Source organism: Marmota marmota, unplaced genomic scaffold (assembly GCF_001458135.2).
Source record: "Marmota marmota marmota unplaced genomic scaffold, marMar, whole genome shotgun sequence".
In the NCBI taxonomy this organism is placed as follows: Eukaryota; Metazoa; Chordata; class Mammalia; order Rodentia; family Sciuridae; genus Marmota; species Marmota marmota.
Genome location: NW_025999999.1, coordinates 15,437,617 through 15,463,859, shown reverse-complemented (window position 1 = coordinate 15,463,859; position 26,243 = coordinate 15,437,617). Strand labels below are relative to the sequence as shown.

Below are 26,243 nucleotides of genomic sequence, written 5' to 3'. Positions count from 1 at the left end.
TGGAGCAAATACCATGAAAACACAAGGAAGCAGGCTGCAGTTCTTGATGGTCTGTGAAGGCCAACATGGCCACCTGCTTCCCCAGGCGGGGAGAGCAGAAGCCACGAGATTGTGAAAAGAAGGCCTGTTGCGGGACCATCTGTCATTTGCCGACTCAACTGCCTCTCGAGTGCCTGGTATTTGTATCACGGAGCTGTGCTATCTCTCACAATATTGCAATTTAGGGGAACGTCTTGCATGAAAATTTTTTGGATGGCTTTCAGTGGCTTCATTTTTTTATGACATTTCTGCAAATGTATTCACTTTGTTATGCTTTAAAATTATGCTATAGTTTTTTTTTCTCTCCACCCACAATCTTTTTATAAAATATAAATATTTGGAAAATAAGAAGAAAAAATACGTAATCCCACCATCTAACATAGCATTTATTTTTTTCATGTTTACCAGATATATTGCAAGATAGTTTTATAAAACTGTGATCATAATTTAAACATCCTTACTGTACCCTACTTTTCATGGAACACCTTGTCTAAGAATGTTTCATACAAATTTTTCATGTTCCCAGACATTGTCTATTTCTGCCTCTTATTAACAGCATAATATTCCACAATCAGGATGTCACCACTATATTCTACACCATTCCAACTTGAGCTGGACATTTAAGTTGCATTCATATTTCTTCTTATTTTAACTATTATAGCAATGGACATTTTTTTCTATGTAACTTTTTCCACCCTCTGAAGAGATCTCTCTCTCAGTTAGATTATAAAAGCAGAATGGAAGACCCTTTAGAAGATACATAAGGAGACAGAGAAGGTGCATAAGGGAAGAAAACTGAGAACAAGTGAGGAAAAGGGGTCCACAAGAGTAGAACCCCAGAAACTGAGTCACGAATGTTTCAAGGAAGGAGTCGTCACCATGCTGAAAGGAGTCGCCAAATGCTGCTGAAAGATGAACGCAATAGAAGCAGGGAATTCGTCTCTGGGAATTCCAGCTTCTGTGGTAGGTACCAAGATGAGCAACAGTGACCACAGAGGGCCACGAGGTACTCTCCTGGAGCTGAATGGTAGGAGAAGCTTGAGCCTATAAATGTGCAATCAATGTTCAATTATGATAGGAAACAACAGTTTTCATGGAAAGGAGCAGAATTCTAAGAAAACATATAAAAAAAAAGAAGAACATGACCTAGATTTGAAATGCAGAGAACATGGTAAACAAAGGAGCCAGTATATGTGATACATTGGAGACCTAGAGCCCAAGCCATGAGAGTAGAACTATACTACACGAAACTGGAGAGGTCGCTGGCAGCCAGATGCTTCATGGCCTTGCCGACCATGTTAAGGAAAGCAACCTTTACCCAGAGAGAAAGACTCCATCAGGTGTGTATTTTGTAGACATTAAGAAGCTCACAACGGCCCAAGTATAGAAGGTGAATTGAAGGTGCGCTGGGATACTGGTATTTTAGTAGCAATCCCAGAATCCAGGTATGAAGTTGGTGATGACAGAAATCTCTGTAATGTTTTCCAGAACATCTTCTCACAAAGATGAAGTCAAAGTTGCTGCAGTCACTAGTCTTTTAACAATACTATAATTATCATACAATGGATGTTGCTGGGAAGCTATAAGAACTGTATGGTGTGATTGCTTCATGGTGAAAGTATCACATACTCTCAGAATATTCTTAGTGTCATTTCAAACTCTTGAAGCAATGGTGCAGCTCTTTCCAGCTGTCTGTAGCCTGCAGATTTGAAGATAGATTGTTTTCTACTTTTTCGTTTCCCTTTAATTTGCAGAAATTTGGGGCCAGAAATCCCAACTAAAATTTCTCAATTAAGATTTGCAAACCACAAGGAAAGAGCTGGAACAGTGATGGGGCATGTAGAGGAGGTGATAAGGAGATTGATAGAGTTGGTTGACAACCCTGACTTTGCAAATTTTCTTATCACAATACTTCACTTGATATTCGGTATGAGAAAAACCAGCTGGACTATTAGTACTTGAGATGGAATAATAGTCAGAACTCCATCAATTGCAAATAACTCAAATTGACTTAAACAAAAATGAAAGTAAATTTTGCTGTTATATAACAGAAAAGTCCACAAACAGGCAGATTTTTACTGTCAGGCGAATTCAGAAGCACAGAGAAGTTGATCCAAACTCCGGGATTCTCATTTCTCCTCTTCACTGTGTTCTCAGGTGTTCTTGAGATGTGTCCCTTAGATGTGCCCCTTAGCAGCCCTAGCAGAAGTTCCTGAAGTTCCAGAGTGGCTCATGTCCCCTAGCTGAGGCTGCAAACCCATTTGTGGGCCCATCACTGAGGGTACAGAGGAGCCAAGTTCTCTCTTGCTGGGACAAACGCACAACAGCCAGAAGCAATATAAGCTCCTCCACAACCTCCACAGTGTACAGTTGTGTGTGCTTCCCAAGGCAGAAAGGATGGGTTGAAGTCAGGCCAGCCGAAAAGATGGAGGCCCACTGCAGAAAATGATGAAGATCTACTTCAGCAATTCCACAGCCTTAAGATTCATAGTCAGCAAGAATGTGCCCCCAAACTTGTCTTTTGCTCCCCTTCACCTCTTTTTTCTTTTAAAGAAACTCACTCATTCATTCCCTCATTTAGTAATCCTGTTATACTTTATTACTTCTTCAGAAAACAGTGCAGATAGTATTGAAGTGCAGATGCCACTTGTAAATTGGTATAAATTTAAAATTGGGCAAATGAAGAAAAAAGAGAGTATGTAATGATACCTGAATGTCTTAGATACCCTACAAATTTAGCTGGAGGCCCTCTCTTTGGAAGTCTAAGAGGTAAGATTTGTCAGTTTCCCAATTCACAGAGATCACAATTTTGAAATGATCCCCTGGCTCTATACCACTCCTGGAAACTAGGCCAGCCAGTACTTTCTCTCATGAGACATAGTGACCAGCATCCTCAAGAGCAAAAAGCAAAGACAACAGTGCCATGTTTCAAAGGACTCCTTTGCATAATAACCGTTGGTGTGATTATGCTCATTTCTAAGTATAATTCAGTCAAACCAATTCTGGAGGGACCAATTTTTCAAAGAATTAGATTTTTGGAAAAAAATGATTGTGCTAGAATAAAGGAGAATTTGACAATGTTTCTTGAGATGATAAAGGCTGAGGTAACAGTAATGGTCATAGCAGTACTACTAGTAATAGTAATAGTATATTTACACTCACATTGATAACTCAGTAAGCATTGTGCCAGGTGCTAAGTGCATTTATGTATGGATTATCTCGCTGACTGCTCAGAAAAGTGCCATAAAGCAATCGTATTATTATCATTCCAATGAGGTTTTACTTTATGCAAATTCAAAGTAGAAAGGTATAAAGACTTACTCCATGCATAAAGTTTGAAATAATGTGCATTTCATTTTACATGCACTCCTATGGGAACATGAATCCTGAATTATGCAAATTTTGAGTTGCGAGAAACATTCAGGAGCTCATCCCTAGCATAAAATGCTCCACGCAGATATTCTCATATCACAGATGTGGACACTGGTTTACTAAGGTTCAAGAACTGTCACATTCATGAGACTGAGCTGAGATTTGAACGCAGCATTCTAGAGCTGCCTTCTTCAGGGTCAAAGTGTACCTGGGGAGACCAGGGCCTAAATCCCTTTTCATAAGCCTAGAGCCTCCTCATATTTGCTGTACAATGGTTGATTTTTTAAAAACTGGACTATAAAGCAAATTGCACTAAGATACATAGGCCTCTTTCTTAGAAACATACATTTCCCACATGGTAACAAATGGAATATGTAGGAACTACCCTAATCTCATAGAAAACGTGATCCAAAATTGTGCCCAAGATGGCTTCTCAGATTTACTTCTACAGAACAGAGGTGTCTCACCCACTAAATCCACCTCAAGTCTCCAAACCTCACTGGAATATTGTTAATTTATTTTAGCTACTTCTTCAGAAAAAAAAAAAAGTTTCAAAAAGGAAGTTCCTTTCCTGGTCACGGCCTTGGCTGAGATGGCAATTTTCTATTGAGCACTAACGGAGAGCCTAACAGAAGATAGGAAATGTCAGGTAAGAGGCGGGCCATTTTATGTGGTCTGATGTTCTGATTTGTTCGTTTTGCATGCCTTTATGACCGGCTTAGTCATTTTGACCCAGTGAAGTTCTGCTGCTAAGACCATTCTTGTTCGGGCAAGTTCACTGCTATCCAGCAAGAGGGAAAAAATTGAAGGTAATGGAAGAGATGAGAAATTATGGTGCACTTGACATTCTGGCTCTGGTCTGATTTTCCTTGGTAATTTATTTGGCTGAGAATTTTGTGGCTGATCAGGAGTAAAATTATGTTCCAGCTTCTTCTTTCTCATCCATCTTCAGGAACATCTGAAAGAAAGCCTTAGTCTCTGCTTTCAAGAAGCGATTTTTGCCATCCTGATGTTTTGCATCCTTGGGAGGCAATTACTTTAGGTGAAGTAAGACTATTCAGAATAGAAAAGGGTGGGGGAATTGATTAATTGGTCCAGAAGTATCTTTGTGGCCAAATAAATGTTATAGTCATTTAAAAGCAACAGTTTTGCACCTATTTTCTGGTTCCTTTTGGTTCCTTGCCGAGGAAACTGCTTTAATTAATGACTGGTCTCCACTTTCCAATTCTTTTCGTGTCTTTGGCATACCCTACGCCCAACTGCTGAATTTTATGGTTCAAGATGCAAAAGGGAAACAAGCTCACCCTTTAAAACCAGACTTTACCCAGAGTCACGGGTATATAGCATTATGAATTTCTTCTTATAAACAAACGTCTGAGAAAGAAATAAAATGTATACAAAGTGGAGGGGGGAAATCAAATTATCACTGTGTACTGATGATAAAAGTCTTATATATGCAAAGACTTAAAGATTCTGCCAAAAATAACTATGAGAAATGATACTCAAATTCATTCAAGTTGCAGGATACAAAATAAACATACAAAAATCAGTAGTACTTAAAATACACCAGTCGTGAACTTATTGAGAAAGAAATTATAAAAGCAATCCAATTCATAACAGCTACAAGAAAATAAAATACCTAGAAATAAATTTGACCAAGAAAGTGAAAGACCTCTACAATGGAATTACAAAACCGTGATGAAAACAACTTAAAAACCATACCCAAAGATGGAAAGACTTTCTATGTTCATGCATTGGAAGAAATAATATTGTTAAAATGTTCATAGTCCCCAAAGTGATGTACAGTTTCAAGGCAATCCCCATCAAATACCAATGACATTCTTCACAGAACTAGAAAAGGTAATCCTATAATTTATGTGAATTAAAAGACCCCAAGCAGCCAAAGCAATCTTGAACAAACAGAACAAAGTTAGAGACATCACATTACCTAATTTCAAGACATGCTACAGAAATGTAGCAGATAAAAGTGCATGGTACTGGCATAAAAAAGACATGTAGACTAATAGAATAAAACAGAAATACCAGAAATAAACCAATGCATTTACAACCATCTGTATCTTGTCAAAGGCACCAAAAATATACATTGGGAAAAACAATAGCCTCTTTAATGGATGTGGCTAGGAAAACAGGATATCTATATGTAGAAGATTGAAACTTGACCTCTGTGTCTCAGCCTATACAAAAATCAACTCAAAATGGATCAAAGACCTAAATATAAGACTTGAAAACTATGAAACTACAAATGGAAAATATACAGAAAACACTTCAGAATATTAGTATACACAAAGATTTTTTTGGATAAGATCCTAAAAGATAGGTAACAAAAGTAAAAATAGACAAAGGTACATTAAACTAAAAAACTTCTGCACAGTAAAGGAAACAATCAACAGAGTGAAGAGAATGGAAATAAGAAATTGCAAACTATTCATTTGACAAAGGATTAATATCCAAAATAACAAACTCAAAAAATTCAATAGTAACAGCAAGACCCCAAAATAACCCAATTAAAATGGGCAAATGATGTGAACATACATTTCTCAGAAGAAATACAAATGGCTAAAAAATATTTGAAAAATGCTCAATATCATTAGTCATCAGGGAAATGCAAATCAAGCCACAATGAGATGCCATCTCATTCGGGTTAGAATGGCTATTATTGAAAAGACAATAACAAATTCTGGGGAGGATGTGGAGAAAAGGGAATTTTTATACACTGTTGGAAGAAATGTAAATTAAAAAGAGTCTTTATAGTTGAGGTTTCTCTCAAAATAGATCTAACATGTGAGCCTACTTCCTGGTACATCTCTAAAGAAATGAAATTAGCATAACATAGAGATGTCTGAACTCTCGTATTTATTGTTGCACTAGTCACAAAAGCCAGAATATGGACTCAACACAGGTGCCTGTCAAGGGGTGAATGGATAAAGAACATGTAGTACATATGCACAATGGAATATTATTCAGCCATAACAAAGAATGAAATCCTGTCATTTGTAGCAAAAATTATGACCTAGAGGATAGTGTGTTAAATGAAATAAGTCAATAACAGAAAGTCAATTCCCCATGTTCTCTCATAAATGGAAGTTGAAACAAGTTTATGAGGATATATAATAGTAGTTGAGAGGTTGAGAAGGATTGGGAGGATGTAGAGGGAGATTGGGTAACATGTACCAATACATAGTTAGATAGAAGGAGTAGGAAACAATGTTTCACAGTGTCACAATAACTTATTAACATGTTTTTTGAAGGACTAGAAGAAAGGAGCTTGAAGGCTCTAAACATGAAGAAATGATAAGACGAAAATGCTAATTACCATGATTTGATCAGTACATGCTACACACGTATTGAAATATTATATACCATAAATGGAATGATTGCATGTTAATCAAAACAAAATGAAATCAAGTATTGCAGGCTAATGATACGAAGAGCTAAAAAATTCATGTTCTCTGATTAACATCTAACATTATACAACTACTTTCACAGCCACCTGTAAAGTCTTGTCACTATTGTCATTGTCATTTTAACACCTGCTGCAGAATAGCATCTTAATAAATGTCAGTTGTTGTTATAACTACATTTTATTTATCCGATGTGATTGGCTGAAGATATAGTAAAAATTTCTCAAGTGATCTTAGGTAAGATCCACTTTCTTAATGATTATAGATAGATATAGATATATAGATACATATAGATATAGATATAGATTTTTTTGGTCATCCAATAAACCTCTCATCTATGGGATTAGAATTCCAAGAATTGACGGCTTTCTTTTCAGTGCCCCCAAAAAGCAGGCATAAAAATGGAAATCTGTTCTGCTACTTTGCCTGGAGCTTTATTTGCTCTCTTGCTTCCTGGAAATTCCTTGACCAATTAAAGAACTTGGCATTCAATCATACAAGCAAGAGAACCCTGAGTTGTCATTATATTCTTCTGGAAACCTCTTCTGAGCATTCCACTCAACCCTTTTCATGTTGCAGCATCTTCTTTCCCAATAGTGGCTCCCCTGGAGGAAGAATGGTAATTGAGATTCTGTCTTCTATTGGTCTTGTTTAAACTGGGAGATAAAGGGGTGGATGTGTGGCCCTAAAATCCTTAGGGGTCTCCAAGAAACCAGAATCCGATGATGAATGTTGATCAGCACAATAAATCATCTATATTCACATAGCTTGCCACATTTGTGTCACTTGTGTGAAATATGTCTAACAAAGAAGTTTTAGAATGGGAAATCAAAGACTAGAAGATAACATTAGCTTCCAGTGGGCCGCATGACCCTGAGTGGACCTCTTCTTTCACAGAAACTCAATTTTTGTATCTCAGAAATGGAGGTGGCAATGGTAACTTCTGATTCTGTCCTGGCTTGTGACCCTTGAAATTCCATAAATGCTTTCATCTCTTTAGAAACTTATGATTCTAGTCATTGCTGTTTTTCTTGATTCAATGGTCTGTCCATCATGTTTTTTTGGATGGGTTTTTCCAGTGCCTCCTGGTTGTCAATAAATGTGTGTTGAGTTGAACTGAACTGAAGCAGAATTATATGACTCATCAGGATTCAACCTTTTCTGATACATTGTCTTTGGTCTACTTCAATCATTTCTTGAAAGTCATTTTATGCCTTTAATTTCTTTCGTCTGTCTAATTGCTCTGGCCAGTGTTTCGAGAACTATATTGAATAGAAGTGGTGATAGAGGGCATCCCTGTCTTGTTCCAGATTTTAGGGGGAATGCCTTCAATTTTTCTCCATTGAAAATGATGCTAGCCTGAGGCTTAGCATAGATAGCTTTTACTATGTCGAGGTAAGTTCCTGTTATTCCTAGTTTTTCTAATGTTTTGAACATAAAGGGATGCTGTACTTTGTNGGGAGATAGTAGAGGATAGGAAAGGTAGCAGAATACAACAGTTACTAATAGGGCATTATGTAAAAATGTAAATGTGTAACCGACGTGATTCTGCAATCTGTATTTGGGGTAAAATTGGGAGTTCAAAACCCACCTGAATCAAATGTATGAAATATGATATGTCAAGAGCTTTGTAATGTGTTGAACAACCAATAAAAAAATAGATTAAAAAAAAAAGAAAGAAAGAAAGTCATTTTAACCCATGAGCATTTCTTTCTCTTTCAGAGATCCTTCCCCCCATTAGGTGCTAGAAGAAATGCTTTTGTGGTCTGATGAAAGATGATGCTCACTTTGTCTTTGGGGGCTCCATTTACTGGTGTTCTTATTTCCTTTTCTTTTTTCTGCACTGTCTCTTATTTTTTTCTTCCACAGACTAAGATAAAGTAATGGAAGTTTATATTTTCATGCTATCTATTTTGTAGCACTTGCCTTAAGCCAGCTCAAAGACACTTCATGACAATTCTTTTGGAAGTTCAGTCTTTAGCATCAAGTGGACCTGGTGTGAAATCCCATCTCTGCCATTTTTTTCCTTTGAAATATTGAGCAAGTGACTCAACCTCTCAGCAACTAATAATTCTTTCATCAAAGAGCTGTTCTTAAAAGTAAATAGTCACCAGACATCAAATCCACAGCAATTGTTAAGTGGTCAACAAATAGTAGTTTTTTCAGAAACTTTTCTTGGGGAAAATTAAGGGCATTTGATTGAATTGGTACTATAGCTCTTGGGGGGTTAATTAGGGCACAAAGATTAAATGATTGTATGTTTTAAGATCCAAATTTCTTCACTCATTTATTTCTATTTTAGAAAGAGTGTCTTTTACTTTTAAAAGAAACACTCTTTGGAAAGTCCATGTATCATTAATGGTAATTCTGAAAACTTCACATTGGAGTTCCCTACACACATGTTTAAAATTTGAATAGAAGGGGCTATCATCTGCAATAATGTGTTTAGAGATTTGATCAAAACCCCAAGTATTTTGAAAACTAATGCAACTCATACCTAGATTTGCTGATTTATTTTTAGCTCGAAAAAGTCCAGTTATTTAATCTCTTAATCAAACTGCTTGAAGTTTCCATTTCTAAATAAATGAAATGATAATAAATAATGAGCCAAAAAATAAAATGTACCCATTTAAGGGGAACAGTGGAAATTTGATGGAAAACAAACGTGAGTTGGAATAATATGGAAATATCACTTGTCTCCTTTGATTTTTCAGCTCCAAGTAAATGAACCACTGAAGTAGGAGCCAAAAAACGTGCCCTTAGTCAAGTTCTTCAGCTTTGAGTTCTTCATCCATGGTAAGTAGACTACATTCATCCAGGGATTTAATGAGCCCTGGGGAATTTAAAGTCTATCAGCCTGAGACTGCCTATGCAGGCACAGATTTTCCTCCCAAGGACCATCTTATTTTATTTCATGCTGCCATTATTTCTTCCTTACATGGTCTGAGAACATGTAACACTGGATAATATGTGGAGTAATTGATTATGGCTGATTGAATTATCTAGCAGGTGACCAGGAAAAGCCTAGTGTGGGTCAGGCCAAGCATGATTTTCACTCTAAAGATGATTGCAGGGTTGCAGGCTAAGAAGTGGGATTTTAATAAGGAGAGCACAGCAGGTCACAGACTTCAAATAATGACTGTTAACAAGACCAACCAGAATCTCAGTGCAGTGGGAAGAACACAGAAAAGCAATCTCAAGGATTGGGTTTTGATCTGAGTTATGCCATTAGTTTGGTCTATGGCTCTGAATATTGTATCTTCCTGTTTGTTCCCAAGTCCCCCACCCCCCGCCCATTTTGAAAATGGATGGCCAGAGGAAAGAAAGACCAGGACATCTCTCAGATTTCTAAGTGTTTTCTACCAATTTATCTTTCTTCTCTCCTATTTCTTCTTCTTTTTTTTAAAAAAAAAATTCTTTAGTTGTTAATAGATCTTTATTTTATTCATTTATTGAACCCAGTGCCTCACGCATGCTAGGCAAATGCTCTACCACTGAGCCATAACCCCAGCCCTCCCATTTCTTATTGAGGGAAAGGATCATGCAGCAGCCTGAGAGAGTCAGTGAGGGTGAGATTAAGATTCTTCAAAGGATGGGCTGATAAGAAGGGGGAATTCGGGAGCTGAGGTTGTGGCTCAGTGGTAGAGCGCTCGCCTCACACGTGCAAGACCCTGGGTTCAATCCTCAGAACCACATAAAGATGTGTCCAACTACAACTAAAAATAAACATTAAAAAAAAGAAGGGGGAATTGTCCAAGTGTGTCTCATTAAGATAGAGAAGAAGTCTTCTGACTTGTCTATTTTGATCCCAACCATGGCAAATAATCACTGACCTCAGAGATGTAGTAGAACAAATCAAAACTAACAAAGTTAATGCTTCACTAAGAGGAGTATAGCACATTCTATTCCATTTCATTCCAAGTAACCAATGAATCCACTCACTAACTTATACTTAGTGGGTGCAAGATCCTAGATGGAAATGCAACATTGAATGACACATTCGTCCCTCAAAAGTCTTAATCTTTCCAAGGCAAATGGGAATTTATTCGTAAGACTTATATATTACATTTTTATCGGTTTATTGACATATAACAAATGCATTTAAAACGACATGAATAATAAGAGTGTATACTTTGATGAATTTTTGTCAAGTGGAAATACTTGAAACTAGCATCTGATAACAAAGAAAACATTACTAAGACCCCAGATTTCTTCTCAGGCACCAAGCAGTCACTAAAAATCTACTTATTATCCTAACTTCTATTATTAGAATTAAGTTTTCTGTTCAGGAAGTTTATATAAACAGACTTATAGATTATGTGCTCTCTGTATCTGACATGTCTCTTTTATTATTATGCTTATTAAATTCATTCATGCTCTTGCACATCATCTTTCTGTGGACATGTTAGGTGGATAACTTAAAGCAGAATTGATGGGTCACAAAGTTCAGCTTTAGTAGCTGCTGACCAAAGTCACTCCCTTTTTGCACTTTTAATGGTGTCTTCTAGGGAACAGACGTTCTTAATTTTAATATTATTAATTAATATTTTTCCTTTAGCATTCATGCTATTTATGTTCAGTTAAAATTTCTTTTTGCCTAGCCTAAGATTTTGACATTCATTCATGATATTTTAAAACATTTTGTTTATATTTTCAATTTTGGGGGGATTGACTTTTGTGTACTGTGTCATGTATGATGAGGATAAGATTTATTTTTCCTCAAGTGTGTACAATTGACCCATTTGAAAAAAACCATTCTTCCTTTTAGTACACTGAAGTTTCATCTCTGTCATAAACTGAGTGAGCATGTATGTGTTGGTCTGTTCCTAGGTTCATATTCTGAACTCTGTGTCTCTTTGTGCCAATGCTTTACTATATTAATTACTTTACTATACTATATTAATTACTGTCACTTTACTACATACTTATTTGCTGGTACCATAATTCTTACATCTTTGTGGTTCATTGTGATTTTCTTGACCCTTTTCTCTCCCTATAAATTATAAAATCAGCATTCACTTTGCATAAAGAGCAACAACCTGAGGCTTGCTTGAGATTGCATTGAATAAATAGTAGATAAATTTAAACTGACTTCATAGTAAATCTTCTAATCTATGAACATGGTATGTCTCTCCATTTGGTTAGATAATCTTTTTTTAATTTTTATTTATTTTTTTAGTCATACATGACAGTAGAATGCATTTTGATATATAATACATACATGTAATGTACATACATCAATCATATTGTCTATTCTATTCTGCTACCCTTCCTATCCTCCCTACTCCTCCCCTCCTCTCCCATCCTTTCTTGTCGCAGTCCGGCTGCAGCAAAATAACCAGGGGGTGACGAGCAACTTGCGTAGATTGATACAGCAGGAATGGGAGCCATTTATTGTAGGACAACAGAGGTATTTATACATTCCACACAGCTTATCTTAATTAACATAAACTAGATACAGCAGTCAACCAATAAGAAATCTCCACACGTAATGGCTCACTGGTGCCACCTCACAAACCACTCCCCCTGGCAAAATGCCAGGCGCCATCCTGACTTGTTTACAGACTCTAACACTTTCTCTCTATCCAATCTAATGTGACACACTTTTTTTTCTTTTTCTCATTACAACAACATATATGTATTCTGTATAACAATGAGGTTCTCCTTCCATCTTCTGTGCAACTCCTCTTCTCCCTCTTTTTCCCTCCCACCTCTCTTCCCTATTTAGTGGTAGTTTTCTTCTCATGCTCTTCCTCCCTATCCCATTTTGAGTCATCCCCCTTATATCAGAGAAGACATTTGGCATTTGTTTTTTAGGGATTGGCTAACTTCACTTAGCATAATCTGCTCTAATGCCATCCATTTGCCTGCAAATGCCATGATCTTGTTTTTTTTTAGTGCTGAGTAATATTCCATTGTGTATAAATGCCACATTTTTTTAATCCATTCATCTATTGAAGGGCATCTAGGTTGTTTCCACATTCTAGCTATTGTGAATTGTGCTGCTATCTATAAACATTGATGTGGCTGTGTCCCTGTAGCATGCTCTTCTTAGGTCTTTTGGGTATAGTCCGAGAAGGGGAATGGCTGGGTCAAATGGTGGTTCCAATCCCAGCTTTCCAAGGAATCTCCACACTGCTTTCCAAATTGGCTGCACCAATTTGCAGTCCCACCAGCAATGTATGAGTGTACCTTTATCCCCGCATCCTCACCAGCACTTATTGTTGGTTAGATAATCTTTAACTCAATATTTTAAAAATGTTTAATATAAGAGTCTTTCACATATTTTATTAAATTTATTCCTCTTTCTTGTGATGGCATGATGAATAAAATTTTACTTTTTGTTTGTTTGTTTCTAGTGTTTAGAAATTAATATTGTGTATCTAGGAACTTGTTAAATGTTATTAATTATAATATTTAATACAGATTATATTGATAGTTTGGAAAGGGTGACTTATGTAACTCAGGGAATTTGCAGAAGCAGTATAAAGTGATGATACTTCAAGAGAATGTGCTTAAATGGCTGGCAAATCTGACTTTAAGCTCTAGCTCTGCCATTTATCAACTGGGCAAGTCACTCAATTTTCTAATCTGAAAAGTAGAGATAACAGTAATGCCTACATCTTAGTTGTCATGGGACTGTGGTAAAATAACTGATGGAGAGTATTTAGCATAAGGACTTGCAGGCTGGGCTTTGGACTCAACTGATGTAACCCATTAGATATAATTCTTAAAGGCCATTCAGCAGCTCATAGTTTTAGGAGCCTTTGCTCCCCATTGGCCATATTGCTTTCTTTAAGACATTTCTGATGGTCTAGAATCAGTCAAGAAGTAAAATGGCTTAGGTCATGAAAATTTTACACACATACATTTAAAAACAGGTCAATTTTGTGAGGGGGCAGGAAATCTATGCATTAGAGAACTATATCTTCCCTCCCTCTCTGCTTCTTGCCCTTCAAGTCTGTGGAAAGGGCAGCAAGATGGATCTTTTTTTTAATTTGATTTCTCCTATCTCCTTAGGTATCAGTCCTCATCTTAACTTGATCCTATTTCCTGTAGTATAGGACTAAGATTTCTTGACTGTGAATTTCCTACCTATTTACATTGTGGCTATTAAGAATCTTCATCAAAATAGAATTCTAGAGCACAGTTCTCTTGTTTCTTAACTAATTCTGACATCCTTCAGTCTTACTCAACTGGACAGTATGATACATTAGATTAATAAGCAGGTCTGGAGTTTAGCATCAGAATTAAATTGTTTCTCTTAACAATTCCAAGTTTGTCAGAAGTTCAGATCTAAAATGGGTGTGAGTTTGGGGATGCATTATGTATGTACTGTGTCTGTGTCTGTGTTCATGCATGCTCACTCTGATAGATCTACCTGTATTAATTTGAAAATCAACCATAATGATGTCTTGTTATCACTCTCTTGGTCCAACTTCATTTAGAAAAGTCTAGTTCCCTTATTTTTTTAGCATTTCCTTGGTGTTTTGGAAGCATATCAAAGAACAAATCACTGTACTCACTCCCTGATATTTCTAAAAAAGGTTTTATAGATTTCTCTCAGTGCTGATGCTGACAGTATATAGGTATATAAAAGGAAATTTTACAGACCATATAGAAAGTGTCTGTAGTGAAAAGAAATAATAACCCAATCAGTTTTCTCTAGAATACCACTACCTTTACATAAAGAGATCATGGAGACTGTTGCAAAGTTAACTCATTTTTTGTTGAGTTGTAACTGACCTGCACCAATTATCAAGAGATTTAGATATAGTACAAAGTTAATGCAGCTATAACTAAGATTTTTATTTTGATAGCATGTATAACTAATTAGAACAAATTTTAAAAGATTTTGATTTTGAAATCTAAGTAAGATAATGGGGATGTCATAAGTGAAATCTGCTAATGATCAGGCTGTCCTTTGGTTAAGAGAATAAGCAGATATTTTTTAAAAAAAGAGTGTTTATTGAGATATAATTTACATACCACACACTTTACCCATTTAGAATATACAAATATTTGGTTTTTACTACACCCATAGGTATGTGTATTCCTCATCATAATTTTAGAATATTTATGTTATCCTAAAAGAAAACTGGGTATTCTTCAGCTATCATCCCCTACTCCCACCTTCTCCCCTGCTGTAAGAAATCACTAATAGTTCTGTCTTCATAAATTTCTCCAGTCCAGACTTACATATGAGTGGAATAATATTATATGTGGATTTTGGTAACTGGCTTCAAGTGAGGTAATGTTTTGAAGTTCTTCCAAGTTGTAGCATATGTTTCATTCCTTTTTATTACCAATTTATGACCCCTTGTACAGATATAACAGATTTTGTTTATCCATTCATCCTTCAATGGACATTTGAATTGGTTCTATCTCTGGATATAATGAATAATGCTGCTATAAACATTATGTACAAATTTTAGAGTTTTTTTAAAATTTTTCTTGAGTGGATGTCTGGGGTGGAAATCCTGGGTGGTATGGTATCTTCATGCTTAATCATTTGAGGAGTTTTCAAACTGATTTTTCCAAATCAGCTGCACTATTTTACATTCCCAATAGGTTTATTCTTAAAAAGATCTCAGAAAGTGGATTCTTTTTAAAACTTAAAAAAAAACATATCCTCTAAATAGCTCTGAAATATATTTAGAATGAGCCAAAGTTGTTTAAATATTGTTCCTATAGGGAAAGATAAGCTGTGAGACAAAGGGTTGATACATGAACTTCTAGAATACAACCTGTCTCTTAGCAGACTCCCTGAGAGTGGGATATGCTTACCACAACCCCAACCATAAAGAAAAATGTGAGAAAAAGTGTTTATGGTTTATATTGAAATGTTGCAGAACTAATGAATTAGGACATGAGCTTCCCAGTTCATATGGGCCTTGGGGACTTGGGGAGCTAACTTTTTTACTTTCAGAAAAATAAACTTTTGAGATGAACTGGAGAAACTTTGAGCAAAAATGTTAGCCCCATGCTAAGATTCTACATAAGCTCAACGTTTTTTGAACTATGTTTTGCAAGCATTATTTCTTTTGTGTGTGGAGGAATTAATTAAATTTAAAAAGTGTGCAGTGGAAAGAGGGTCTGATAGAGAACATTTCCTGTGGGAGGGAAGATTACAGCTCCAATTGAGGGTACAACCCTTGCAAAAATCTATGTTCATTATATTTGACTGGGATGAGGTTAATGTCTTATTTTTTTAGGACACGTAGCAAAGAAATGCTCTGAGATCAAGGTATTTGCATTCTACTTATTTTCCTTCCTGTATTTTTTTTAAAAATTGTAATGGTTTGTCCTTGGATGTTTTCATGCCCTACAAACTGATAAATTAATTATTATTTTTCACCATCTCATATAATAAAAAAAATTGGTTTCCCTTCTGCTTCATGTTTGGGTTAGAGATGTAAATGTAGTAAATTATTCTAGAATTTTTTCTCTTTTGTGTGAAGAGTAAATTATTCTCCCAGTGAATGTCTCTTCAGTATTACTTAAGACTGATTAGAAGTGAAATGCTGCAGAGGAAGGTTGTATTCTCATTGGTATACAGTATTAAGTATAATTTCACTGTTCTCTAAAGCAATTGTTTCTGTCACATTTCTCCAAGAAGCATGTTGAAAAATGATGTTACAAAAAAGACGGAAGCCTTTTCAGATGTTTAATTTTGACTCTCTTCTATCTATCTTCTAAAAAAATACATTTTAAAGGGAAAATTTCATTATCTAATACCTTTACATCACCCAATACAGAAATTTGCATTTTAAGATAATGTTTTGCTGATACTAAACTTTTCTTTTATTTAGTCAGATCCTGTAGGGCTGTGAAGGGTCCTACAAGGGCAGTGTGAAAGTATATTTATTTTCCTTGATGCTACCCAAAATCAGCAGGGAGATTTTGAGTCCTGGAAAATTGGCTGGCCTCCCCACAGACTTCCTACTAAGCTATTGTAAAGGGTCTATGCTCTGGGAAAGTCATGGACCAGAGGGTCAGATGCTAAGTGATGTTGAGACAATTGGAATACATTCACCTTCTTTCTAATAACACATACATTGAATGACCCTATTCAGGAAAAAGCTATTCTTTCATTCCCATGTGGTATTATGTGTGTGTGTGTGTGCGTATACACATATATTTCTGTACCAAATGTTAACTTCTTTAAGTGGGGAAAAAGAGAAAAGAATATAAAGAAGCTCACCCCTACCTCCATCTCCTGTGTGCACCTGTCCTAGACTCTGAGGTTTTAAAAAGTGCCTGAGCACACCAAGCAATAAGGCTCCTGGCTTTAGAAGAGTATATCTTTCATTACATCTTTGGGAACTTTTATAAAATTATAAGTTGCTGATAATCATTGCTGAAATTCATTTAACTCATGATGTGAGTTAAACTCATGCCCATAATCTTATTTTTTCCCTTAAAACATGCCTAAAATGTAAATGCTTTTGTTTATCCCAATTTATGAACTATGAAATACATGATCCAAGGGATTAGGGTCCTTACGTAAGGCAGTAAATTACAGTGTGAGAATACAGACCTCAAAATTCATTTTCTCAATGATTCTGTCACACTGTTGTTACACATGAGATCACCAAAGAAACAAATAAATCAAATCCTATATTTCATGGTAAATGAAATATAGCCCAAAGACAGCAAAGTAGTTAAATAAGATAGGTCAGAACTAGATTGTTTGACCCTCTAGACCTATGAACTTCCAACTCCCAAATTACTTCTTGAAGATATTTAATGTTGAATCTCTTGTTTGAAACCCACACTTAAAATGAAGAGAACCATGCCAAAACTTTGGAACCTTTTCTTGTTGAGCAATCAACTCTTATGTCTAAAAATATTCTTTTTGAGTTAATCAGTGGAAAGGTTTTGAGGACTCCATGGTAGAATTCTGGGAGAGATGAACCAACTCATTCCCAGCAAGAGTCCCAGAATCCGGTGATTACTTGTTCAAGAATCAAAAGGACTTTTGCCCTTTTACCCAGTTTTCCTAATGAAGCAACCTTACCACTCAACAGAGTGAGTGGTAAGGCTATTCAAGCCAGTGCTTTCTCAGGAAGTGATCTGAGTCCAAGAAATTGGCTTGAAATAAAAGGAGGCTTTCAATTTCCCTGCAGTTTTCAGACTTCTCAAAACCAGTGCCTTTCACTTTCTTGAGGTTCATCAGGCTGTCACAACTAAGGGATTATGGAAGAAGTAATGGTGATTAATCAGAACCTTTCTGTTTTCAGTGACAAAAAACAATCTATACTGGTTTATGTAAAATGGAGTTCATTTAGGCAACACCCTTAATGGTACAGCTCTTGAAGGCATGGTTTGACAAGTGGCTCCTACCATGACACCAAGAGCTGATTTCTTTCTGCCCTTTGCCTTTACCTTTGGCTGTGCCAGCTCTGTTCTCAGACAGATGCAGCCCTTCTGAGGTAAGATGGTTTACCATGGGAGAAAGAGTGTGCTTTCCCAACAGCTAAAACGAAATCCTGGAATTGAGTCTCATTGTCCTGTGTGCCCATAACCAGAACCAGTCATTATGACCAAGTTCCACCTTGTGAAAGACCATTGGCACCATGTAGTGAGGAAATAAGAGCACTTACTGCAGAAAAAAAAAAAAAAATTAGTCCTGGACTGGTATTGCCTGAGCTACTTTCACTGCCGTAAAACTTCAGTTTAGTTAACTCACATCTTTAGGATTCATATTCGCTCACTGTGAAATAGGAAACTAGATTACATCTAAGGAATGTTCTCACTTGACAGTTTTTAATTTGTGTAATGTTTTGCCACTTGAAGGTTGAAGAGCTCTGATTGTCCATGAAAAATTATCCAAGAAGGGTTTTAGGTCAAGGCAGCATGTTTTATCTTGGAACCATGTAAACTGAGAAGAGAGAGGGCACTGGAGGGGAGAGGTTAATCAGACTGAAAGAGATGCAAAATCTAAGAGGCCAATCTAGCTGAACAAGACCAGGTGTCTTTAAAAAGAAGAAGAAGAAGGAAGAAGAAAGGAAGAAGGAGTGGATGAGGAAGGATGAAGAGGAAGGAGAAGGAAAAAAGGAGGAGAAGAAAGAAAGAAGAAAAAGAAGGAAGAAGAAAAAGAGAAGGAGGAGGAGGAGGAATAATAATAACAATTGGTGAAAGAATCCTGGGCAATGCAGCTTAAATAGAAGAAATATTCACTGAAATGAAAAATTCAGAATCCAGAGTGCAGTGGTGATTAAAACTGGTTAAATTGATTAAATGATCTTAAATGATTAAAACTGATATTAGCATGTGTCATTGTCATAAAGGGATTGCATCCCCCAAATGCTCTGACTTCATATTCAGCATGGAGCTTCCCCCACTTGTCTGGACATACATCCTTCATCATGAATTAACCCATGTGGGGAAGGCAAGGCTTCTCTGTAACTTTTAATTGAATCCTGTCCTGTGTTTTATCATGATGGGCACTGCTTCTACGAGGCAATTTATTCCAGGACAACATGAAGCCTTTCTCTTCTCCTTTGCTCGGGAATATTTTGTAGATATGAACATGCAGCCACCCCTGACTTCATTTCACACCGCACTTCATGTCACACCTTCTTCTAAAGGAGCTCTCCTCCCTTAATGGTATAGTTTATCTATTGGCCTGAATCTTAAATGTCCCCTAAAGCCTCATGTGTTGAAGACTTGATCTTTAGTTGATGGCACTCCTGGAAGGGGAAGCCACCTTTAGGAAATGGGACCTGGCTGGAGGAAGTTGGGTCACTGATTGTGAGCCTTTTAAGGGTTTACTGATATCCTGGACTGACTGTCTGTCTCTCTCTCTCTCTGTGTCTCTCTGTGTGTCTCTCTCTCCCTCTCTCTCTCCCCTTTCCTCCCTCTCTTCTATTCCCTCCCTCTCTCTCCCTCCCTCTCCCTCACCCCTGACTCCCTCTGCCTCTCTACTTCCTGGCTACCCTGAGGCAAGCAGCTCTGTCCTCCCCTGAACTCCTGGCCTTGAAGTCCACCCAGGCCAAAACGATAGGGTCCAGTGACCATGGACTGAAGCCTCTGAAACCAGGGGCCAAAATAAACCTCTTACTTCTTAGTGGTTTATCTCAGGTGTTTCATTTCACAGCAATGGAAAACTAGCACATTTTCCTTCGCCTTTCTGGGTGTTTCTTTCAGTTCCTTTTATACATTTCTCTCCCTCTGCTTAGTTTTTAATGTTGCAGTTCTTCAGGCGGCTACCCCAGACCCACTTCCCTTCCCAGTTTTCCCACTGCGCCCATCTAACCACATCTCCTCCATTGTTTTTTATCATCTTTCATTTTCTGGAGACTCTGACAGCTCCATTTTTTATCCTAGTCAAAGCTCTTCCCTGAATTCTACGTCTGCTTTTTTCTTCTGTCTACTTGAATGTTTGTCCCTGCTTCGAACTCCAGATACCCAGAATTCAACGAATTTGACTTCCCCTCCCCTCTTCCTCACCACACCAACCTGCCGATCTTCATCAGGGCTTTCTTGTCTAGGTAAATGTCACCATCACCTAGTTGCCCAAGTGGAAAACCTGGAGGTCATTGTTCCTGCTTCTCCCTCTACTATGTCCAGGCAGTACCAAGCTTCATGAGTGTCTGCCTCCTGATGACCAAGACGCTAATGCAAAGCCAGCATCTTGGCTCACCTTACCCTGTCCCAGACCTATCATCTCCCTGTTTTCACTCCTCCCAATCATTCTTGTTCCTTGTCCCATAAAGAGCTTTCCCTGATGCTGGAAGGAATGTGGGCTCTTTCTTGCCCCTGTTTAAAGACCATCAATGAGGGCTTGCTGTTGTTAGTATAAAGGCTGATTCTCTTCAACGTGGTTTACCCCCCACTACCTCACTTTTGTGCTTCCCAACATTTCCCTGTTCTCATTACCAGCTTCAGACATTTGAGAGAGGGGAAACATTTTATAAAAAAAAATGGAAATGTCAAAACAAGCAAGTGGCCAATTTAAACACACCAGAGGGGTTGAGGAAATGTTGTACATTTTTGATGAAAGTTAATAATAGCACATTGTAAAATTATATTCTAATCAAACTCTGTTAAGAGGTAGTATTTTAAGGGCTATTTTCCTCAGGCAATGAGATGATGGCAAGTTATCCTTGTAGACTTGACAGTGGTTCTCAAATTTTAGGGCGTGAAAGAATCAACCAGGAAGATTCTAAAGAATACAAACCTTCTAGTATCCAGCTCTAGAAATTGTCATTCAATAGATTTTAGGTGGAGTGTAGGGTTTTGCTTTTTCATAAGTCCCCAAACTGGTTCTTATGTAGGAGATCCAAAGTTTAGTTTCAGACAGTGTCCAAGGGGCCCAATGTTGACCTGCTGTTTTTATGGGTGCCCTCTCCCAACAGCTCCGGGATCTCTAAAAAAATCAGCTTCTCTCTTTTTGTGTGTGTGAATATGTCCAAGTGTTCTATTAGGTAGGCTACATTTTTTAAAATTGCTTTTTTTGTTTTGTTTTGTTTTAAATTAAATTATTTATTTATTCTAACCTGTTATACATGATGGCACAATGCAATTTATTTCATATTACACATATAGAGCACAATTTTTCAAGTCACTGATTGTACACAAAGTATTTTCAGACCATTCATGTCTTTATCCATGTACCTAGAGTAATGATGTCTAACTCTTCCACCATCTTTTCTACTCCCCTCTCCCCTCCCTTTCATTCCCTCCCCTTTGCCCTATCTAAAGTTCCTCCATTCCTCCCATGCTCCCTTAACCCCGTGGCTGTTAGGGTCTGTAAACAAGTCAAGATGGCGCCTGGCATTTTGCCAGAGGGAGTGGTTTGTGAAGTAACACCAGTGAGCCATTAAGTGTGGAGATTCCTTATTGGTTGACTGCTGTATCTAGTTTATGTTAATTAAGATAAGCTGTGTGTAATGTATATATACCCCTCCTGTCCTACAATAAACGGCTCCCACTCCTGCTGTATCAATCTACACAAGTTGCTCGTCACACCCCACCCCCGGTTATTTTGCTGCAGTTGGACTGCGGCACGTGGCCATTATGAGCATCCTCATATCAATGAAAACATTCGGCCTTTGAGTTTTGGGGATTGGCTTGCTTCACTTAGCATTATATTCTCCAACTTCATCCATTTACCTGAAAATGCCATGATTTTATTCTCTTTTAATGCTGAGTAATATTCCATTGTGTATATATACCAAAGTTTCCCTATCCATTTATCTACTGAAGGGCATCTGGGTTGGATCCACTATTTAGCAATTGTGAATTGTGCTGCTATAAACATTGATGTGGCTGTGTCCCTGTAGTATAAGTCCTTTGGGTATAAACTGAGGAGTGGCATAGCTGTATCAAATGGTGGTTCCAGTCCCAATTTTCCAAGGAATCTCCATACTGCTTTCCATACTGGCTGCACCAATTTGCAGTCCCACAAACAATGTATGTGTGTGCCTTTTCCCCACATCCTCACCAATAGTTATTGTTGTTAGTATTCTTGGTAGCTGCCATTCTGACTGGAGTGGGAAGAAATGTTAGTTAGTTTTATTTGCATTTCTCTAATTGCTAGAGATGTTGAACATTTTTTCATGTTTGTTGATGACTATATATATCCTCTTCTGAAAAGTGTCTATTCAGTTCCTTAGCCCATTTATTTATTGGGTTATTTGTTTTTTGTTTTTGTTTTTTTGGTGTTAAGGTTTTTGAGTGCTTTATATATCCTAGAGATTAGTACTCTATCTGATGTGCTTGTGGTAAAGATTTGCTTCCATTCTGTAGGCTCTCTATTCACCTCAATGATTGTTTCTTTTGCTGAGAAGAAGCTTTTTAGTTTGAATCCATCCATTTATTGATTCTTGGTTTTGATTCTTGGTTTTAATTCTAGTGCTATAGGAGTCTTATTAAGAAAGTTGGGGCCTAATGCAACATGATGGAGATTTGGGCTACTTTTTCTTCCATTAGGCTCAAGTTCTCTGGTTTAATTCCTAGTTCCAAAAGCTAAACAAAGAAACTAAAGAACTCAATAGTACAATCAATAGCAGACTCAACTGACATATATAGAGAATATTGTCCATCAATGAGCGAATACACTTTATTCTCAGCAACACATGGATCTTTCTCTAAAATAGGCCATATATTATGCCATAAAGCAAATCTTAGTAAATACAAAAATGTAGAGATACTATCCTACGTTTTATCAGTCCACAATGGAATGAAATTAGAAATTAATGATAAAATAAAAAATAAAAGCTACTTCAACACCTGGAGATTACATAATATGTTATTGAACGAACAATGGTTGCTAAAGAGATTAAAAAAATTCTTAGAGGTAAATGAGAACACTAATACAACATATAGAAATCTCTGGAACACTATGAAGACAGTTCTAAGAGGAAAGTTCATTGCATGGAGTTCATTCCTTCAAAGAAGAAAAAGTCAACAAATAAATGACCTAACATTTATATCTCAAAGCCCTAGAAAAAATAAGAGCAAATCAACTCCCAAAGCAGTAGGAGACAGGAAATAATTAAAATCAGAGTTGAAATCAATGAAATTGAGACAAGAGAAACAATTGAAAAAATTAACAAAAAAGTTGGTTCTTTGAAAAAATAATTAAAATTGATAAACCATTAGCCATGCTAACAAAGAAAAGCAGAAAGAAAACTCAAATTACTAACATCTATGATGAAAAAAAATATTACAACAGACACTACAGAAATATAGAAGATAATTAGAAATTATTTTGAAAATTTGTATGCCAATAAAATAGAAAATATCAAAGGCATTGACAAATTTCTAGAGGCATATGATACGCCCAAACTAAATCAGGATGATATACACAATTTAAACAGATCAATTTCAAACAAGGAAATAGAGGACACCATCAGAAGCCTACCAACCAAGAAAAGCCCAGGACCAGATGGATACACAAGACCTTTAAAGAAGAATTAACACCAATACCTCTCAAACTATTTCATGAAATAGAAAAAGAGGGAGCACTTCCAAACACATTCTATAAGGCCAATATCACCCTAATTCCAAAACCAGACAAAGACACATCAAAGAAAGAAAACTTCAGACCAATATCTCTAATGAATATAGATGTAAAAATTCTCAATAAAATTCTGGCAAATCAAATCCAAAAACATATCAAACATATCAAAACATATCAAATAGTGCACCATGATCAAGTAGGGTTTATCCCAGGGATGCAAGTTTGGTTTGACATACGGAAATCCATAAATGTAATTAATCACCTCAATAGACTCAAAGATAAAAAATCATATGATCATCTCAATAGATGCTGAGAAAGCATTTGATAAAATACAGCACTCCTTTATGTTTAAAACAATAGAAAAACTAGGGATAACAGGAGCATACCTCAACACTGTAAAAGCTATCTATGCTAAGCCCCAAGCCAACATCATTCTAAATGGAGAAAAATTGAAAGCATTCCCTTTAAAAACTGGAGCAAGACAGGGATGCCCTCTTTCACCAGCTCTATTCAACATAGCCATTAAAATTCTAGCCAGAGTAATCAGACAGATAAAAGAAATTAAAGGGATACGGATAGGAAAAGAAGAACTCAAATTATTACTATTTGCAGACGATATGATTCTATACCTAGAAGACCCAAAACATTCCACCAGAAATCTCCTAGAACTAATAAGTGAACTCAGCAAAGTAGCTGGATATAAAATAAACACTCATAAATTAAAGCATTTCTGCACATCAGTGACAAATCCACTGAAAGAGAAACTAGGAAAACCACCCCATTTACAATATCCGCAAAAAAAATACTTGGGAATAAACTTAACAAAAAACGTGGAAGACTTCTACAATGAAAACTACAACACGTTAAGAAAGAAATTAAAGAAGACCTTAGAAGATGGAAAGATCTACCTTGTTCTTGGACAGGCAGAATTAATATTGTCAAAATGACCATACTACTAAAAACACTATACAGATTCAGTGCAATCCCAATCAAAATCCCAATGACATTCCTTACAGAAATAGAAAAAGCAATCATGAAGTTCATCTGGAAAAATAAGAGACCCAGAATAGCCAAAGCAATCCTTAGCCAACTGGTGGCATTACTATTCCAGACCTTAAACTATACTACAGAGCAATAGTAACAAAAACAACATGGTATTGGCACCAAAATAGACCTGTAGACCAAATGAATAGAGGACACAGAGTATAACCCACATAACTACAATTATCTTATATTAAACAAAGGTGCCAAAATTGTACATCGGAGAAAAGAGAGCCTCTTCAACAAATGGTGCTGGGAAAACTGGAAATCCACATGTAACAAAATGAAATTAAACCTCTATCTTTCAGCTTCTCTTTATCCAACCCTTTCATCTTTCATGTGTATTCAAACTTGTTTTCCTGGATAAGGTCTCAATTCCTTACAAGCCCAGCTCAATTCTTGCCACAATCGATGATTGCTGAATCTGTATCTGTGGCCTCTTCCCCATAGGCTCACTCTCCATTTGTCTTTTTATAGATGAAGATGGTTTCGTGAAATGCATACTATTTAATGTGTATGGTAATATATTAGTTTTTTAATCACATCCTCAATATGCTTTGAAGTATCTTTCTATTTTTCCACCTTCCCTCTCAGTCCCTCATTGAGCAAAAATTTTAACATGTAAGTTTTCTATGCAACCAGCTTAGCAATGACAGGAGGGTCTAATAACAAATAAGTTAAGCTTGGTCCCAGTTCCCACAGAGTTTCCTATCCATTGGTAGAGGCAACAAGGAAACAAGATCATTGCATAACATATTTAATCACAGTTGTGGAAGTGCTGTGAAGAAAAAAAACAAGATAATAACAGCAACTACCATGAGGGTCATGTACACACAAGCACACCCACACACTAGTACATTTTTCTTTTTCAGTTTCTGCAGATTTGTAGGGAGAAAAGTGTCTCTTTTTCCCCTACAAATCATGTTTCAGTGACCTAGACATGGCACGATGCTAGATTTGGCAGTTGATCAAGAATACTGTTAGCTGCATCCGGTTGATCTGAGTCCTGAAATCTCCAATGTTTAGGGAGAAGTTTTAGATGGTGATGTTTTTCTCACGTTTGAAATAACATCTAACACATCTACTTTTCTCTTATTTTAATAATATTCTGTAAGACAAAGAAAGTGTCTTTGAGGAGGTTTATATCTATATTAGGCAGCATATGTGGTGTTTTATCAGCCTACAAAAGAGCATTTGCTGTCTGCTGTGGAATCTACCTCGTGCACTGCAGAGTCAGAGTAAAGACCCGGAAAACAGATGGAGTGTGTGTGTGTGTGTGTGTGTGTGTGTGTGTGTTATTGCACACTGCAGATGACTGGGTTGCTTTTATTCCTTTGAGTGGCACAATGTTCAGGCTGCATGGTTCTTGATGTGCTCTCCTGGAGTTGATCCCTCTC

At 36.8% G+C, this 26,243-nt stretch overlaps 2 long non-coding RNA genes across 7 annotated transcripts in view; one reads left to right on the top strand and one right to left on the bottom strand.

Annotated features, from left to right (window-relative positions):
- Positions 1-26,243, top strand: part of LOC125617986 — a 240,588-nt gene that overhangs the window by 72,437 nt on the left and 141,908 nt on the right. For 2 of the 3 annotated variants that reach the window (XR_007349187.1, XR_007349188.1), the window contains exon 2: positions 9,548-9,629. This is a non-coding gene — a long non-coding RNA (uncharacterized LOC125617986). Of the gene's footprint in view, positions 1-9,547; positions 9,630-10,111; positions 12,016-26,243 lie in introns of those variants that run through there. The other variant, XR_007349186.1, reaches the window with a different exon arrangement.
- LOC125617987 overlaps positions 1-26,243 on the bottom strand; it is a 122,414-nt gene that overhangs the window by 56,531 nt on the left and 39,640 nt on the right. The window lies entirely within an intron of this gene.